The sequence below is a fragment of the Poecilia mexicana genome, unplaced genomic scaffold, assembly GCF_051168715.1.
Source record: "Poecilia mexicana isolate PSO_F unplaced genomic scaffold, ASM5116871v1 scaffold_19, whole genome shotgun sequence".
Taxonomy (NCBI): Eukaryota; Metazoa; Chordata; class Actinopteri; order Cyprinodontiformes; family Poeciliidae; genus Poecilia; species Poecilia mexicana.
Window position 1 is genome coordinate 6,309,730 of NW_028263388.1, and position 20,282 is coordinate 6,330,011.

The 20,282-nt window shown below is 41.9% G+C and overlaps 3 long non-coding RNA genes across 4 annotated transcripts; 1 reads left to right on the plus strand and 2 right to left on the minus strand.

Annotated features, from left to right (window-relative positions):
• The first annotated feature begins 9,024 nt into the window (after positions 1-9,024).
• LOC106930991 (uncharacterized) lies at positions 9,025-19,424 on the plus strand. Of its 2 annotated transcripts, none has more exons than XR_015761524.1 (3): positions 9,025-9,395; positions 18,872-19,003; positions 19,100-19,424. It is a non-coding gene; the product is annotated as an uncharacterized LOC106930991 (long non-coding RNA). The 2 variants fall into 2 exon arrangements; XR_015761525.1 differs by having other exon boundaries at positions 18,875-19,003.
• Positions 11,413-12,386, minus strand: LOC148153585 (uncharacterized). Its single transcript, XR_015761489.1, has 3 exons — positions 11,948-12,386; positions 11,571-11,874; positions 11,413-11,495 (listed from the first exon to the last, which is right to left on the minus strand). It is a non-coding gene; the product is annotated as an uncharacterized LOC148153585 (long non-coding RNA).
• Positions 16,542-17,302, minus strand: LOC148153586 (uncharacterized). The gene is made up of 3 exons (XR_015766386.1): positions 17,077-17,302; positions 16,700-17,003; positions 16,542-16,624 (listed from the first exon to the last, which is right to left on the minus strand). It is a non-coding gene; the product is annotated as an uncharacterized LOC148153586 (long non-coding RNA).
• Positions 19,425-20,282: the final 858 nt, after the last annotated feature.

Consider the following 20,282-nt stretch of genomic DNA (forward strand, 5'->3'; position numbering starts at 1 on the left):
CTTGTGGTTTCAAGACTCACAGCTTTAATAGGTTTGCTTATTTTTTTTTCCTGCAACTGTCAATGGCAGTACAAAACCCTCCAGAATTTCAGCGTTTCTGAACACAGCAAAACAATGTCAGAGATCAAGTGAAAGATCAAGTTTTTTGATGAAACGGAGGGTCATTTGCTTAAAAGAACAACAGTGAACAGTAGTGATCATCCAACATTCGGTCCAGTTTAATTGTGACTTCATCCTGTCTCTTCTAGCTCAATTGTAATGCAACATCATGCTGTGAGCAGAGAGATATTTTAGGAATGGCTGCTTTAGCATGAGTAGCTGAGGTGGCTGAAAAGTTCGGAAGTTGCTGACTGAAACGCGCTGAGAGCATCTTATAAATCGGTAAACCCAGTTTCTGAAATCTGCAACGTCATCATCAAAGTCCTAGCTATTATTAGGCTCTCAGACACAGATACAATGCACAGGTCTAACAATAGTTTCACACTGTTCCACGAGATCAGCAGGTGCTAGTAATCTATCAAACTGCAACAAGGTTCCAGCACAAGCAGGACAGTGGAAGAAGGTTCCAGCAAAGGGAAAACTGTTTTCTATGCATAAAACGAAAATCTGCCCACTAGGATGTACTTGTTAACTAGTTTTGCAGAAACTACTGTATTGGTAGCTTTCCTGTTGCTAAGTTCCTACATAAAAGGCAAACACTTTTCTCCGGATTGTTTCTTGAAGGATGCAACCAACTGGCGACCTGTCCAGGGTGACCCCGCCTATCGCCCGAAACGTTCGCTGGAGATAGGCACCAGCACCCCTCCCGACCCCACTAGGGACAAGGGCATACGGAAAATGGATGGATGTTTCTTGAAGGCATTTTAACTCTTACTTTTGTGACTCCTGTGGTCTCAGTGGTTCTATTTCTGAGTTACTGTGCTATAAAAGAAAGTATTTGCCCTCTTAGAGATTTCTTTTGTTTTTAGTCCCATTTTATTACTTCAAATTACAAAACAACTTTTAATGTCAGATAAAGCTGTCTAAAGTCAATACAAAATACAGTCTCTACCCCCTTTTCACCTAAACCTAGCAACATATTGTGCCATCCTTAGGCTCGACAACTGTTGTCAAGCAAATACGATGACTGGCAATTTGTAGAAGTATTTTGGCCCACTCTTTTTTGCTGAATTTATTTAACCCACCTAAATTTAACGGTCTGTTGAGACCGTCAGTTCCCAAAACTACACAGAAAAAGCCAGTGTGACCCTGCCGCATTACACACAAGGTAAATGGCTCGCTGTGTCCTATAAACACTGTCTCTTAAAACAGCAGAAGAGTTTTAATTCAAGAATATCAGAGAGTTTTCAAGTAAAATAGTCTGTTTAAGGTAATAATAGTATAACTAACATTCATCATAAACCAGACCAATCTAAACCCCATTTTGTGTTGTTTTCTTGAGTCATGCAGTGGTGAACTTGCTAGTGTGGACTTTATGACTTAGATCTGTATAAGATCACAAACCGATGAGATTTTCTGTCATGTTTCTAGTAATATGAGTCTCTCGGACAGGCACTAGGTACTTTTGAAGACTTTATTGAGATTGTTTATGTAATGGGGGGTTTTTTTCTTCGTCTTGGCAGTCTTCCAGGATGCCACTGGGAAGGAGAGGCCAGTGGTTAATGATAGGTTTTGAACAACTGGTGATAGATGAAGAAAATGTAAGACACAGATCTCCCTGGTAGTGGATGGAGTTCGAGTTCTAGTTTTCAGTGTTTGGGTGCTTGATGATGGTTTATCCAGTCCTTGATTCTCCAGATTTTCCTTGAGACTCTGAGAGTCTCTACTTTGAGCAGACAGTAACCAGTCAGAGAGGACTTCGAACCGAGCCTATCAGGAGGGCCAAAGGAAAAGAAATGGGAATTTGGGCCGCAAGTTACGTTTCTGACAGGGAAACTCAGCATTCAAACTCTGGTGAGAAAAACAATCAGGCATCTGACGCTAGCAAATCACACCCTCTCTCAGATCAATGTTCAATTTCTTTAGTGAATTTAACATCTGACTGACAGCAGAAACATCAGTGATAGTTTTATGTGTGTAACTGGATGTACATTCTGATATTAGGGGTTTCAAAGGAAGGGTGCTACAGTAGGCTGGGAGCTTCTATCAGATGCCTAGGAATGAAAGAGAGGAACAGTCAAAACATCAAGGAACATCAAGCAGCTGCTATAGGAGTGCTGGGAGTTTCCAGCAAACCAAAGATAATCAGCTCTTCACAGCTAAGATCCCCACCTGTGTTGAGGAGCAGCTTTCTCGGTGGAGCAATGCTGCCACCTTGTGGTATGGAGAGCAATTGAAAGGTCATGATCAGATGATTTCTATGAAATGTTTGCCAACATGTCGGTTTAGTTATATTTAATGACAACTGTGCAATCTATGTTTTTCATAGGGTCAAATCACCATTATGCTTGCAAAAATATCACACCTCCAGAAACGGCTTTCACCACAATAACAGTTGTAAGTCTTTTTGGAGGCATGTCTCTACCATGTTTGCACATTTTCAGCTCTTATTTGCAAAATGTTTTCAAAAGTTGCCACAGAATCTTTTCTTGGATCTGGACCATTCTGTTAGAGCTCTGGTTGGATGTTTTCTGTTATCCAGCTAGAAGGTGTACGCCTCCTTTTAAAGGAATACCTAAAATTCAGTCAAGTGAGAGATATTAAACCATTTTCAATAATAAGGCAAAAAAAGCACAGTAGATGATGGAAATTTCAGCTTACTTCCTTGCTCTTCTGGAATGAAATTAGCAATAATACCTGGACCAACACTACAAATATAATAGCTGAAGCTTGATTCACTACTTTTTCTTTTATGTTTTCCAACATAATTTAGCAGGTCGTTTTAATCCTTACTGAGAACATCAGAGTGAAGTTTGCTGGGATCTCTGAGCTTTGATCTACAACTTCAAACCTTTACAATGGCGACATCTAGTGACCGATTTTAGTATTTTATGCAATGAAAATAAAATACAAGGAAGGCAGGTTTAATGTGTTTATGTACAAAAAAAGTCAGCATACATGCAATCTGGTTGGCTCAATTTTGAGCTTCACTGCAAAGGCCTGGTTTTGATGTCTTTAGATTTTACATGATGCCATTATCTGATGAAGCGCAACAGTTCCTCCTGCAGCAAAACAGCCCCACAACAGTTTTTCATTTCCTTACACTGAAAGTCTCTTTTTATCTCTTTTTTATCATGGGTGACGGACATGCAGGTTGCTAGGTTAGTACAAATAAAGCGATGCAGTTTTGCTAGCCGATGCAAATGATAATAAACTGTGGTTATTCTTTTTTTTTTATTACAAAGCAAATTTTAGTTGAGCTCAGGCAGAGACTCCAAGGTTAATAATTTTAAAAACACCATCACTATCTTTCTGTCTCCTAACGGAGTTGTCTCAGACATATTGTTAGCCAGTAATGAGGTAAAAAGAAGAAAGGTGTCACAGATTAAACATGTTGCCAAGATAAGAGATATGTCAGCTGAGTATGTAACAGAAACATACCTGTCAAGTTTCCCGTTTTGGCCAGGAAACTTCCGTATTTTATCCCCCTTTCCCGCCGTGTTCCCTTATTATTATTTTCCCCTGTAAATATCACGTATTATGGCCTCCCACTGCTTTTACGCTAGTTTCTTCCCCCCGCTTTGATGTCGGCACTGCATGGCGACATTTACTGTATTCTCAAATCCAAAACTTGACAGGTATGCACAGAATTAGTAGTTCATCTTCAGGCCAAAAGCTTGCTGGAACCTCTAGTGGCCACTAGGTGTCACTGTCCCACCAGCTTGTAAAAAGCCTCCCATCCATCTACCGTATGTCATATATGTTCCCAACCTGATTTATTTTGCTCTTGTACATACTTAATGTTTTTTTTTTTTTAGTATTAATATTATGTTTTGCAATTAGAGGCTTTTACTTTCTTTATTGGTTATTTTATTTCATAATGGAGGGAATTTAAGGTGAACAGCTTTAAAAACCAGATAACATTTTTGTTACCAAGGAACCAAAGGGGGTTTTGGAGATATCAGTTACATACTGATGGATAAAATAATAGAAAAATGTTTCATAAGAGCTTTGACTAAGTACAACTCTGACAGAGTGAGAAGTGCATAAATATCTATCTATCCACTGTTTGTGTGTAATGTATCCAGGTGGTGTGGTGAACCTGAAGCTCTTCCCGGAGAGCAAATATTGAATCAAGGATTGTTAAACACAAACGACACAGTTGGATTAACGCTTAGAACTTCGGTCAATAAACTAAAGGTTTTTCCTTTCCAAAAATGCACTTGAACCTGGTGAGGTGCCAAAAACCCCAATGGAATTTCCTGGTTGTTTGAGATTGGATCCAATTGCAAACAGGAGCTCTGAAGAATCGTGATGTGAAGACATTTTAATGATGATAGACATGAAACTCACAAGCTGGAATGCCAGGAACAGAGCGGACAGGCAGAGAAACAGGAGAAGTGGAGACGAGACGGGTGAACTGAGGAATCCCGCAGTGAGGGAAAGAGAAGAACTTAAATACTGAGAGAGAGAGAGAGACTGAGGGAGAGACAAAGAAACCTGGAGAGCTAATCAGAGGTGAGTAGACGCAGCTGGGGAAAGAGAACAGACAGAGGAAATGAGGTCACTGTTTGGATGAAGTGAACGCTGGAGCAGTTGTAAACCGGAAGCAGGAAGCGGGCAACAGTGGAGGGAATTCTGGGTAAATGCAACCAAAACAAACGCGAAACGCTAGTAATAGAGGAAGAAATAACTTGTAGTCCTTTGCCAAAGACAAAAGAGAAATCCTCAAACTGCTTTATCTCACACCACTCCATTTTTGTTTACATTTCCTGAAGAAGGAAGTTGCGCTCAGTGTCTTTAGAGGTTTTCCTGTTGTTTCCTTCAGTGGTTCTTGGTGCAGTGCCACCACAGGGGAGCAGGGGAACAGGTTGTTCAAGGAGTTTGACACAATGTAATGTGAAAGCGAACCACAGCAGCTGGAAAATGTTACAGCTGCTGAAATTTTGGACCAGAGTCAAACCAAGTGCACCGGACTTTAAGGTATGACAACACCTTAAAAGCCCAAACATCGTGATAACAACGATGGCGGTACGTTAAACTGTGTTACAATCACAGCGCAGCCCATCGAGCTCAACTGGCAAACTGCAGCTCATGAATTGTTGTCTTAAAGTCTGAATAGATTAAAAGAAATCTAAAAAAGAAAAGCATCAGTTTGGTGAGTTGGTGGTAAAATAATAATAAAGAAGAAGAATAAAGGCCTTATTGAAGAATATATTTGATCTTGGAACTGTTTTTGAAAGTAATAATGAAATCTCGTCATTGTAAACTCAGTCTCGTCTTGCACGTTCCCTACTTAACATTTATTCATATACACCATGAAAACTGTGGCTTCTTAGCTGCTTCTTCTTACAGCAACTAAGAAGAAGCAGAACAAGTATCAAAATAAAGCAGCATGGTACAAATAATGCGATGCAGTTGAAAACTATTTTCAACTGCAGGTGCATTAAATAATGCACCTGAAAATGATTTGCTCCCACTTTTTAATTAATCACTAGTTTGTGTTGCTCTATGAGATAAAAATCAATAAAATATGGAAAGTTTGACCATCATAAAGTGATAAAACTTGGAAAAATTCAAAATCATTCAACACCGACTTCTGTTTCTTTGTATTGGTGCTTTTGTTGTGCATAGCCTAATATTGCATTCAGAAACCAAGCTTGGTTAAAGACAGCGCGTCACGATGTTGGGGTTAGCATTCAGTCTGCAGTCTTGCCTTCCTTCTGTTTTCCTACCAGCAGTCATCCAACATTTCAGGCAAACCAGCTGCACCGAGTTGTTCAATCTCCCCAACGAACACCAAGAAAAAACTCAGCCTAAATATAGAAGTCAAAAAAAAAAAAATCAATATCAATAAAACAGGCAGCAAGAAAATGTTCTGCTTATCAGACACTGAAACGGAACTGCCTGAGAGAAAATGCTGAAAAAAGTACCACAAACTCTGTGGCACCATTAGCCCAATAGATATGTACATTATAGATACTTAATGGCAGGACGATGTATGAGCTCAACTCTTTATTAAATCCTGCTGCTGATAAAAACTCTTTCCTTTTTTTTTATTGCTTTTCTCTGCAATCCACTTTTGTCTTTGCACTCCATTAATCAGGTACTGACTGCATGTGCGCACCGACAATGTTTCAGCCCAGATTCCCTTTAACGGAAAACGCTTTAAATTCTCCACTATCCTTTCTACCACCAGTGTGGCTCACATCAATAACTGCAAACAGCGGTTCTATTCCCGGTGTGTGTTTGCTAAAGAATATCGAGTTCTAGCTTGACTCTGAGATTTCTAAAAGACTGGCAACACAAACATATTAAAATCCACCATGTGCTGTGAAAGACAGAAATTCAAATCTCAAAAGGATTAAAAAAAAAAAAGACCGACTTTGAGGGGAAAAAATTTAGCCATTCAGTTATCTGCAGAAAACTTTCTATTTAAAAATAATAGCCTGGATAAAGAGGTTGACATAAAATCCCTAACGGCACAAGTCATGCTTGGAGACCCAAGTGCAAGCAGACAGGAGGCAAAGCTGAACGTTAACGGGAAATGGAACTTCTGGGCTTCGTCAATGTGGGGAAAGAGAGATAATTCTGCTTCCTGGTTTATTTGAAGCAAATGATACTTGCTTGTTCACCATTTAGTTAGTCTAATGTTAGTAGCTAATGGTAGCTCGCATTGTGACAATGCTGAAATGCTAGTAGGCTAAGTTAAATGCTTCCCCTGAGTTTGATGCGTTTGTGGCGTCACCTAGTTCTGTTGGACCAAGTTAGCTAGGGATTTCCAAGAGATTGTAAAGTGCTTTTATAATGTATAGACTATGCCACAGCAAACTTATTCTGGGGAGGTAGGAGATAATATTTTTCTTTGGAAAGAAAGTTAAGCCCAAATACACAACTTCACGTTCAAAACAATCTCAAAAAACCGCAACTCATTCAATTTGCACGCAACTTTAGAAAAACCCAACTCCAAAGTTGTTTGTAATAAGCGGGGTTAGCAACACTGCTTGGAACCAAGAACTAAGAACAAAGTAGATTCTAAAATATAGAGTCTGGTATCACAAAGCTATTACTAGTCAAACACTTTTAACCAGTTAGTCACACTGAGTAGGTGCTAGTAGAAAAGAGCCATTTATGCCAAAATCTTAAGAAAAATTGTCAGTGAGGTTAAATGCTTTATTTTTTAAAAATCAATAAGAAAACACTACAGCTCCCACGATTTACTGCAATAGATCCCAAAATGCCTGACTGAAGTCGCTTGAGGCTACGATACTCAGATGTCTGTTTAGCCTTTTTTTCAAACAACACAGCAAAGAACAATGGCTTCGGAGAGACAATGTGATCTGTCTGTCAAACTGAGAACAAAAGCAGCTCAATTATCTTGTTAACAATACTGTTGCTAAGCATCGTAAATGTGCGCATAATAAGCACAGAACTCGAGCAGGCATGTTGATGCCACACTGTACACGAGGATTTGTGAAAAGGCTGATTTTACACCTTGTATCTGAGAATAACCTTGTCAAGCACCGTCTGAAACCACTCAGCTAACCGCTGGTGGAAAAAATACTATAAAAAGCTGAATTTAGCAGGTTGTTTCTAGACCATGTAAAATAACAGAACACAGGGTTCTGCAAGTGTTAAGAAAGGGGGGTGAAATACTACTTCAACTGCTACATAAGTCTCACTAAATCATAGCTTTAAGTGGCAGTTCCTGTTTTTTCAACACATTTTGGATCTCATAAAGATTCTTATAAGTCAATTTTCGATGACTAAACATCAAAATCGATGTTGTGACTGATCCTTAGCTCTTGTGGAGCAAAATACATAAAATGTTCAGTCTCTAAGTCTGCAAAACTTGCACGGACACAACCAATAACAGTAGAAAGAGTAGAAATTTTTAGGAAGGGTTTTTTATTTGTAAAAAAGTGTTGAAAAGCATTTGGCATTTTGCTTCAACTTCACAATTATTCACCATTTTTCATTTGTCTATCACGATACGTTGAATAGAACCCCAGCAAAGCAATACGCTGAAGACTGTAATTGTAACTTAAAATAACCAAAAAGTTATAGTTCAATGCAAATTGCTGTATATTTTTATATCTTCATGTAGGACAGATACAAACAAACATGCAGAAGCAGGATTACATTTTTCTGGTTTCCAGCGAGGTTTTGTTCTATAATTATCCGTTATTTTCAGCTCTGTAAATGCCGGCCAAGGAGCTGCATAAGGAGATGAGCCGCAGAACGAGCCTGAATAAATAATAAGTGGAACCGGGGTAGATAATTTTGCGCTATTTCCAGACACAAAGGTAGCTTGGAGGGAGGGGTAGAAAACAGACAGAGTGGTGGCCGATAAGGAGAGGTCAAACCAGAGAAATGGACCAACCTGGAAATGACAGAGGCCTGATGAATCATGGCAGTGAGTCCTTTTAACAAAATGAGCTGCTTTATACCAGAGAGAGGATAGTGATTATAGGAAAACCTGAGAAAGGGAGACCTGGAGGTAAGAAGCACTATTCACCTTAAAATTGCGGAAATTGGAATTAGGTAAATACATTTTTTTTTATCTAAACGCAATAAAACGTGCTTGCGTTAGGTGATTTTTCAGCTGTATGGAAATAGTTTTATTTCGCAAAACTCCAATAGAAACTCTTTTTTCACATCATGCGAGTCACGTGATCAAGAGACGACAGGAAATGGTAGGAGTATGATGATTTGGAGCTGCCTCCACCAGAACTCTCACACCATTAAGCAGTTCATTAAAACTTGTGTGTCACGCATTGCATCTAAAACTGCATGTTTTAGATGTGGCTCTATTCCAGAACAGCCGATTCAGATGATTGCATGACCATCAAGTATTGCAGAAGCCTGTTAATCACCCACAGATTCAATCCAGGTGTGTAGCAGAAGGGAAACACCTAAAACATGCAGGACAGGGGGGCCTGAGGACCGGAATTGAGAAACACTGCTCTAACGTGTTGACTCCATAACTCTTCTTTATATACGTAGCCGCTCCCAAGTATAAGCTCTAACGAGTGAGACGCTGACTGAGATGTTAAACACTTAACTGTTTAGCTGTTTACATCTGTCACCACTATATGTACTTATGTTCAAGCTTATTCACGTGTGATTTTAATTTAATTTCTTATTTATTGGAAACAGCGCAATTGGAAAATTGTTTTGTTTCCCCCCCCCCCCCGAACATTAGACAAAGATTTAAACACGTTTGTAATAAAAACGCAGCTACTGACCTTAATTGGATTCGGAAGGACCCCAGGTGTTCGTTCCAGAGGGTGTTGGTGAGTTGAAGTTCTTTCTTCAATTTTACAACCCAAGAAAGTCATTTTCTATTTCATGTTGAAGAGGAGTGAACGTTTTACTCATAGCGTCATTTTCCCTTTCTGCCGCCTACGTTGTACGTGCCGCGTGCTTTAATGAGAACGTTTTAAAGAAGGATTAAGAGGAAGCTTTTGATTCTGCCTGTAATAGACTTCACAAATTGAGTGAGTCATCATCTGACCGGCGGCCCGCGGCTCTCCCCTGCTTCATTGGGTCATTATCCGTAATGATAAGCTGATGGCAGTCAGAAATGTAATTTCACAGCTTTATTTTGGACGGTCGGACTGACGCGTTAGCGTCACCTGCCTGGCTGAGGTGCAATTTCCTGGAGATAAAGTGGAAACAGATTGAGCTTTTAAAAAGTGTATTTGAATGTATGGTAGTCATTGTTATGTATGTTATGGCTTAATTGTGAAGATGGGAAATCCACAGGACAGACAGAATCGTCTTCTTTGGGGTTTGCACAACCATCTGATCCTAGTGCCAAAATTCTTTAGCGAAATAGTGTTTTTTCGAGATTGTCGCGTTTCCATTAAGCTCATCCCCCCAAAATATCAAATTACATTACACGGTCAATGTAAACGCATCTGCTGTTCCATTTACTACTAAACAAAGGCAACTCTAAACGGATGGGGGTTTAAAACGTAAAGGGACTAAGTGTTTTGGCAGTTTCACAGTTTTCTTAAAATTTGTTCCAGGAAGCTTTATTGCTCAAAGAATTGAACAATCAACATTGCTAATCAAAGAAGACAAAATCCTAAAACGCACATAAAAAGCACAATAATAAATGAAAAATATTAAATACAAAGGAGTGAACAAAATAGACCTTTAAAGCAATAATAACGTGCTGAAGAGGCAATAAAGAAAGGAACACAAACATAAATGACTCCCTGGGATTATAACAGGTCTTTATTGTCACAGCTTGACGTGAAATTAAATTTCAGACAAATTTCCACTCATATAGACGTAATTAACTTAGAAGTACTTCAAAGGTTCACATGGAGTGTGCAGTTCTCGATTTCAAGCAGAATGATTCACAAAGCGTAGCGCCGCACAACAGCTTGACCCCTGTGTACGAGACCAATTAGTCGAGCTTTTGTTTTAGAAATGTTAACCGTTGTAGTTCAGGGCTGTCCGGCTCTTCGACAGTGAGGTGTGCCGCTTTGAAAACGAGCAGCACTCGGCAACAAAACCCAAAATAGAAACCCCGAAACGTCGGGACAATTAGCATACCGGCTCTCTGACCTCTTTGTCTCTAGCCAGAGTACGTGACCAGCGTTTTTTATCAGCAGACTGTACACTTACACGCCCACAACTTGTCGTAAATCCAAGTCGTGATGGTTTTGTTTGTGTGGAACTTGGAGTATTGCATGAGTCACCGGGAGTAGCTGTGGACAACAAAGAGACGGAGACTGGTTTTGGTTGCAGGAGCGGTGATATGTGCAGTGATATCCGCGCCCGGTGTTTATTCTCCATTTGAATCCAGCAGTTCTTGTCTCTCCACGTCGACGGGAAAGGATGGAGCAGAACAATGAGCGAGTTTTTAATTGAATGAAGGCCGCAGAGGCAATCCGTAAGCGCCTCGTGGCTTCGACGCTTAATGGGGATAATAATGTAGACACAAACTAAGCGCGCGCTGACCTTTTTAGGAAGAGATGAAATGCATGACAACAGTTCCTGAAAAGATAACATGGCATTAGACGAGTTTCTTATAAACCCCATTTCTGTTTTTTCAAACTGTTCCCACTTGTTTTGTATATCTTATATAAATCAAAACTAGAGCGTCTGTCCTTTTGAGACTCATAGTACTTTCCTTTAATATTATAAACTGCTATAATCTAATTTATTTATTTGAGTTCCTGCACTGTGTGAGATAATTAATGCTCAGCGCATCAGATAGCATGGCCTAAAGCTACACACTTTGTGTCATAATGGGTCCTAGTGAACGCACCCACATGCAAGAACACAACCAGTAGAGCGAATCACAATAATAAAGTTTATTAAATAAAGAGAAGTGGTGGGGAGATCTGGATACGGGGTTGGAACTGCAAGGTCATCAACTGTTAAATGAGAAGACAGATGTGAATAGCAGTCGGTGGCAGAAGGATCATGCAGAGATAGTCGGAGAATCTTACTTGGATAAGGGGTGAAATGGGTTTGATTGTTGCCTGATTGTTGCCTGAGGTTGCGACGGAAGACTGAGGTCCAGAGCTCGCTAATCCGGCGAGCGGTGCACGTTGGAGGACGGACAGGTAAGAGCGGCTGTAGCGGACGGCTGGCAAACGGAGAGCTCGATTCATCCAGGGTCGAGGGTACTGGCTTCCAACAGGTACTACCTGAGGCGTCAGAGGGGGTAACGGTTCCTCGGGAGGCTGACCGGAGCGGAGATCACTCGGAGACTTGTATCCACAGGCTACACGCTGGGAGACGGCAGAAAACCTGACGAGAGGGAAACACATCGGGAGATCACTCAGGTGAATAACTCAGAGGGCCTAGCTCAGGGAAAGTTTACCATTCTAGGTTAACACTCAGGCACCGGAGTGTTTGCCAGCCGCAGCATAAATACTCCACTTCAGCCCTCTTCAAATTAGCCACAGGTGCGTCAACAGGGTCTGCCACCGCATGTTCCAGGGGCTCAGCCCATCGAGGACCTCTGGTGGATGGTGAGGAAACAGCAGGCAACAACACAAAACCCAACCCCAAGATTACAAAAAAAACAAAACAAAACACTGATCCCAACAGTACTCCCCCCTCAACGGTTGCCACCCGGCAACCGCGAAGAGGAAGCCCGGGACGAAACAAAATCTCTTATCAGAGTGGAATCCAAAATAAAGGAGCGGGGGACCCAGGAACGCTCCTCCGGACCATAGCCCTCCCAGTCGACGAGGTACTGGTAGCCCCGACCTCGCCGACGGGAGGCCACGATCCGACGGACGGAGTAGGCTGGATGACCATCAATAATCCGGGTGGGAGGAGGGGGTTCGGTCGGAGGGCACAACTCACTGGTCAGGACAGGTTTAAGTTGTGAAACATGGAAGGTTGAGTGTATACGAAGGGATGAGGGAAGACGGAGACGCACTGCTGCTGGATTGATTATGGACAGGATTTCAAAAGGTCCAATGAACTTAGGTGCCAATTTCTTAGCCATGGCCTTGAGAGGGATATCACGGGTGGAGAGCCATACCTTTTGCCCAACAGTATATGTCGGTGCAGCAGAGCGCCTACGATCAGCTACGCGTTTGTTTTGGGCTGCTGTGTTATGGAGGGCTGCGATGGTTTCTCTCCAAATCTTCTGGGAGCGACGGATCTGGTGTTGCACAGAGGTCACCGAAATGTCCTTCTCATCAGAGGGGAGGAGTGGTGGTTGATATCCTAGAGAGACTTCAAAAGGGGAAAAACCTGTCGCAGCAGACACGTGAGAGTTATGGGCGTATTCAACCCAAGGCAAAAATTGGACCCAGTCAACAGGATTGGAAGAAGTGAAACATCTGAGAGTTGCTTCCAGCTCCTGGTTCATACGTTCAGTTTGTCCGTTAGTTTGGGGGTGATGGCCTGATGTGAGGGTTACCTTGGCTTCTAAAGCTGCACAAAACTCTCTCCAAACTTGAGAGATAAACTGAGGACCTCGATCAGACAGGATCTCCTGGGGAATGCCATGAAGGCGAAAGACATGTTTGATGAGGAGATGGGCGGTCTGAGAAGAAGTGGGTAACTTGCGGAGAGGAACTAGATGGCAGGCTTTCGAAAAACGGTCTATTACAGTAAGAATAGTAGTCATACCCTTGGAATTGGGTAGGCCTGTGACAAAATCCATGGCAATATGGGACCATGGGCGCTGGGGTGTAGGCAGTGGTTGGAGGAGTCCTGCCGGGGGCTGATGAGAAGACTTATTACGGGAGCAAACAGGACAGGCAAGTACAAACTCTTTGACATCTTTGTGTATAGATGGCCACCAAAACCTTCGATTTACGAGTGCAATAGTACGACTGACACCTGGATGGGCTGAGAATTTGGATGCATGGATCCACTGGAGAAACCGGGGCTTAATTGCTGCAGGAACAAACAATTTACCTGGTGGGCATGACTCGGGGGGAGGTTCAGACTGTTGTGACTGACGGATCAGGTCTTCGATCTCCCAAGTAACCCCTCCAACCGTGCAACTGGGAGGGAGGAGGGGAGCCGGACCGTCTTCAGCGTCGTCGGGGGTGTGTAACCTGGACAGCGCATCAGGCTTGATGTTCTTTGAGCCTGGTCGGTAAGAAATGGACAGATTAAAGCGGGAAAAGAACAATGACCATCTGGACTGTCGGGGGTTGGATCTCTTGGCAGCTTGAAGGTATGACAGATTCTTGTGATCCGTCCAAACTAAGACGGGGTGCTCCGCCCCCTCTAACCAGTGTCGCCATTCCTCAAGAGCTAACTTGATGGCTAACAACTCTCTGTCTCCAACATCATAGTTACGTTCAGGAGGGGTCAACCTGCGTGAGAAGAAGGCACAAGGGTGAGTCTTTCCATCCGTTTCTGACACCTGAGACAGCACTGCTCCAACTCCCGAGTCTGAGGCATCAACCTCTACTATGAACTGTCTCTTGAGGTCAGGCTGAACCAAAACAGGGGCTTTGGAGAACAGCATCTTCAACTGCATGAAGGCAGACTCGGCTTGGGGAGTCCAAGTAAAGACTGACTTAGTGGAGGTGAGTGCCGTTAGTGGCGCAGCCGTCTGGCTGTAGTTGCGGATGAATCTACGGTAGAAATTAGCGAATCCAAGAAAGCGCTGAAGTTGCTTGCGGGTGTCTGGTCTGGGCCACTCGATAACAGCCTTGATCTTGTCCTCTGAAGGCCTTACCTGTCCGCCCTCAAGCACATAACCCAGGAATGTAACTGACGGACGGTGGAACTCGCACTTCTCTGCTTTTACAAATAGCCTGTTTTCTAGGAGACGCTGAAGAACTAGGCGAACATGTTTCTTATGTTCTTCTAGGGACTTGGAATAAATTAGAATGTCATCAAGATAGACGAAGACAAAATCATTAATGAAATCTCTCAGAACATCATTGACTAAAGCCTGGAAAAAGGCTGGCGCGTTTGACAAGCCAAATGGCATCACTAAATATTCATAGTGGCCTATGGGTGTTTTGAAGGCCGTCTTCCATTCGTCGCCTTCACGTATACGTAGCAGGTGGTAAGCATTTCGGAGATCTAACTTGGAAAAAATGACGGCGCCCTGAACGGGTTCAAAAGCTGAAGACAACAGGGGAAGGGGATACTTGTTTTTAATGGTTATCTGGTTTAGGCCTCTGTAGTCAATGCATGGCCTAAGCGAACCATCTTTCTTGCCTACAAAAAAGAAACCTGCAGCTAGTGGTGAGGAAGATGTCCGAATGATTCCTGCTGCTACAGAGTCGTTGACATATCTTTCCATTGCCTCACGTTCAGGCTTGGAGATGTTATAAAGTCGACTGTTAGGAAGTGGGGCCCCAGGCAACAAATCTATGGCGCAGTCATAAGGACGATGCGGAGGTAGTGTGAGTGCTTTACTTTTGCTAAAGACGGGAGCTAAATCACGGTAGTCATCAGGGACTGCGGAGAGGTCTGGGGAGTCCATCACTTGAGGCTCTGATGCCACAGGACTGGGGGGAACGGCAGCATGGAGGCAGGCTGAATGGCAGTGACTTGCCCAAGCCTCAATGTGGGATTCTGACCAGTTAATGTGTGGGTTGTGTTGGGTTAACCAGTTGAACCCGAGGACTACTGAGGAGCTTGCTGCTGGGAAAACATAAAATGAGATGTGTTCAGTGTGATTACCAGAGATGATTAAACGGACTGGTTTGGTTCTGTGAGTGATTCTGGGCAGAGCCTCTCCGTTGAGAGCTGAAACCCTGAGGGGAACGGCCAGTGGGTCAACTTCAATCCCCATCTGCTTAACAAGGTCAGAATCGATAAGATTCTGCTCGCATCCTGAGTCTATGAACACAGACAAAGGGAGAGATTGGTTATTATAAAACAATGTAGCTGGAATGAGTAGGCGAGATTTCTTTTCTTGATGTTGGTCCGGCAGACTCCTCACCCTTACTGTCGGACCTGCGGGTTTAACCGGAGGGGGCATTTTGCAATGAAATGGGTGGGATCGCCACAATACAAACAGAGACGTGAGGTCATTCTTTTACGCCTTTCTTCGGGTGTCAATCGTGTGTGTCCCACCTGCATAGGCTCCGGATCTGCTGGGGCTGAGGGTCCAGGCTCAACTTGTGGGGCGGAAGGTGTCGCAGAGGTAAAGGTCTTCACTGAGTAGTTCCTTCGAAGTCTTTCTCGGGTTCTGGCTCGAATTCTGTTGTCCAATTTTATTGTGAGGTTAATAAACTCCTCCAATGACTCTGGCTCATCTAGAGTTGATAATTCATCCTTGACTTGCTCACTCAAAGCATGAAAATATGCACTCTTTAAGGCAGCTGCATTCCAGTTTGTTGCTGCCGCTTTAATCCTAAAGTCAATAGCAAACTCAGAGACACTTCTTGACCCTTGCTTTAGGTTCCATAACTCACGCGAAACTGACGTCTTGTCAATTGATTGACAAAAAACCTGTTTTAATTCAGTCAGAAACTCAGGAAAGGAACAGCCAAAATCAGTGGGGGAAGGAAACCTTGCCTCGGCCCACTCCAGGGCTCTACCGGAGAGCAGTGAGAGGACATAGGCTATCTTAGCATTATCATGCGGAAAACTTTGCGGGGAATGGTTGAAAATTATTGAGCATTGGAGCAGGAAACCACGACACTTGTGAACCTCACCTGAAAATTTCTCTGGTGTAGGTGGATGTATCTCGGAAAATGTGGGCCGGGCTGGCGGAATGGGAGCGGCTGGCAGAGGTGGAGGACTCGGTTCCTGTGAAACTGGGTTCTGCAGAAAGTTTGAAATTTCAGAAAGTTGGCGGTTAGTCTCAGCCTGTCGGGTTCCCAATTCTCGAAGGGCAGCGTCGTGAGACTGAATGAGGGCATGTTGCTCGGACAACGCCCTCCTGATTGCGTCTGCTGGGGTAACTTGTTGGCCTGAGTGTTCTGTCATAATGGGTCCTAGTGAACGCACCCACATGCAAGAACACAACCAGTAGAGCGAATCACAATAATAAAGTTTATTAAATAAAGAGAAGTGGTGGGGAGATCTGGATACGGGGTTGGAACTGCAAGGTCATCAACTGTTAAATGAGAAGACAGATGTGAATAGCAGTCGGTGGCAGAAGGATCATGCAGAGATAGTCGGAGAATCTTACTTGGATAAGGGGTGAAATGGGTTTGATTGTTGCCTGATTGTTGCCTGAGGTTGCGACGGAAGACTGAGGTCCAGAGCTCGCTAATCCGGCGAGCGGTGCACGTTGGAGGACGGACAGGTAAGAGCGGCTGTAGCGGACGGCTGGCAAACGGAGAGCTCGATTCATCCAGGGTCGAGGGTACTGGCTTCCAACAGGTACTACCTGAGGCGTCAGAGGGGGTAACGGTTCCTCGGGAGGCTGACCGGAGCGGAGATCACTCGGAGACTTGTATCCACAGGCTACACGCTGGGAGACGGCAGAAAACCTGACGAGAGGGAAACACATCGGGAGATCACTCAGGTGAATAACTCAGAGGGCCTAGCTCAGGGAAAGTTTACCATTCTAGGTTAACACTCAGGCACCGGAGTGTTTGCCAGCCGCAGCATAAATACTCCACTTCAGCCCTCTTCAAATTAGCCACAGGTGCGTCAACAGGGTCTGCCACCGCATGTTCCAGGGGCTCAGCCCATCGAGGACCTCTGGTGGATGGTGAGGAAACAGCAGGCAACAACACAAAACCCAACCCCAAGATTACAAAAAAAACAAAACAAAACACTGATCCCAACACTTTGAAAGTTTTCATCTGTGTTAATTTGACTCCTACTGACTTGTGAGAAACATGAAACTGATCCATCTGACCTATAACATTAATCAGATTCTGCTAAATATATATTCTTGTCACTTTGCTCCAAATATAAAAGCTAGTGCTAGGGATGGGCATTTATTGTATTGTTTATTAATTTTTGTGATAAATTGCTTGTCACAAGATTTTTAAGTTATCGTTGTCACAATAAATTCTAGTGGTGTTAAAAAAATTTTTAATACGTTTTTCACGAGAGCATAAATAAATAGCAATGATTTCAAAAGTATGATTAAATGGAGTCTCTGCATTTTAGTGATATAAATCACACTTCTTTAAGTATATGGCATCTTGAAGAAGATTATTTTAAATAGAAATGTCAGTATTTATGTTTTCTGTCATGCATTTACCTTAAAGTATTACATAAACTTATCATTTTTATTGTCATCACAATAGTACCTATCTTAATTATAAGATAAGACGGGTACTATTGTGATAAAATTGTAAGCCCATATTGGCCACCTTTAACACGTTAATTTTGATCAAATTAATTTCAATGCATTTAATCCCTTTTTTTATATATATATATAAAAAAGTCCCAACCCAACCTTTGTATTTCTGTGTTTCTGGTACGCCCGTAAATCTGACACACAAGAGACATTGATGGCCTACAAAATCGTTTCTTTTGGCCGACTGGGGTTTAATTTTTGCTTCAAATCTGCTGGGACTGGAAACGACTAATATAAGTTGTGCTAAAAGGAGTTTAGCCTGTTAGAGAAGCTATTCAAGCCTAAAATAGCATTTCAATTCTAATTCAATTCAAAAATACTTTATTAATCCCCACCCGAAGGGAAATTAAATGCTGTTGTAATTCATATTAATTTTAATTATTCATAGAGTTAGTGTAGATAGTGATGGCTAATCAATAAAGTTAAATATGCAGCAGCAGCACAGATGTCTCAGACGCTAAAGAATCTATCATAGATTTGATCTGTGCACCAATCAGATGGTTGAATAAAATAAATAACATCAAAAACAATAAATATCTTTGTTGTTGAGCTCATATGTTTACCTATTCTGGAATTTAGCAGAAAAGGATTTTTCAAATTGAAACAGGCAAAATTTAGCTTATTTTGTCGATAGATGGTTTTTGATTAATTACAGTTAAATTAATTCATTAGAGTTCCACCACCAGATGAAAATCTAATTTTTTTTAATTTGTATTTTAATAGTTAACTATTTTTTTCTTTTTACTAACCGGTAACATCACCCCTCATGGTGGTAGTTTTCTTCCTCGCTTTTTGACCACCATGAACCTAAAACTAAACCCACCTTAACCAACAACAATTTCCTAATCTTTATGACTCATTTATTTTTAGACGCCTTAGTTTAGAGTTTGCCTATTCAAATTAATTTGCTTTGTGCAGCTGTCTCCAGCTCCGAGCTCATTTCTCTCCGCGCCAAACTCATTTACGCCTAATTATTTCGACTTTGTTCCGGTTTTTCTTGTACCATTCTCAAGGGTTTCTTTGTCCTCCCCCGTTATCTCCCAGCAGCAAAAGACTCCTGTTGAAGGTATTGATGTGCGACGTGGAGGTGGAGAGATCCTCAACCTTATTAAGGCGAGGAGACGTTCTGCAGGCAGCCATTGTTCCCCTGGGTGTGCAGGTGGGCGACAGAAAAAGGTGCGTTAGCACAAATGTACAACAGGCTTACGTGACTAATTCAATTCCCCTAAGTTTTTGTATTTTTATAAATATTTTTTTATCTGCTGTCCACAGAGATAAAACTTTGTTTTTGTGGCATTTCCACTTGGACAACAGTATTTGACGTATAACAAAACTTGTGTTGCTGAAATTTGTAAGATAATTTAATGCAGCCACATGCTCTTTACTTTGTTCACAAAATCTGTATCTAAGCGACTGAATTGGACACCATTATGGTTTCTAAATCTTGTTTCTAAGTTTCTGGTTTAAAATTAAGATTTTAATATATTGGTATTTTTAGAGGGATATTCTGCAATCTGTACCATTTACCTGTTATTTGATTTGTAGTATATAAATTTAAGCAAAAATACTATTAAATTCAAAAAATTTTGTAACAATATATACTTTCAGTCATATCTTTTCGCTATTTCTTTAAATTATTTTTTCCCCATTTGGATATTAATATCTTTAATACCAAACACAAATCTGCATTAATTTTACCAACTTAAATTCTAAAATTGAGCTATCATGACTAGAAACATTTCCCAATGGCTGCTGGTGGAGCTTTGGTTCCTGGAACTGGGCTGTCTGGTCCGTCTGTAACTACAGCAAGAGCTTTGTCCACGTTGTTGGCATAAAGTCAAACTTGTTTTCAATCCGGGTTGTTTAAGATGTTCACAGAAAGGATTTCAAGTCCTTAAAGGGACGGCATCACGTTAAATCAACTTTTTTGAGCTTTACATCATGTTACAATGTTATCTCTTCATCAAAAACTAATCCTCAGAGCTGCAGTTTCCAAGTTCCTAGCTTCCACACTTACCTCCTTCAGACTAGCCAGCAGCAATTAGCAAACACCTGGTGGAACTGCACCATTATATGAGCTACTTCTCAGTGAATCTCTGCAAAAAACTTTATTGAAGGCTTAATAGAGGAACCATGTTGTGATGACTTCCTGAAGATGGAGTTTCAGAAAGAGCGGGAGTTTCTTAAAGAGACAGAGGCTCAATGTTAAGGTGTTAAAATTACAAAGTCCAATTTCTTCTAAGTCATATTTGATACATACAGCATTTTTATTACAACTGAAAGTAACATAATTACTTGACTATGGTATAAAATGTCACTATGTGGCTGGAAAATGGATACTACCGCCCCTTGAAGAGGAAGATGGGAACCTCATGTTTTATGTTTGGCTTTCTGTTGATGCATTCAGTACAATGAAAGCACATAATGGGACATGTTTATTGAAAAGTTAAGCTCA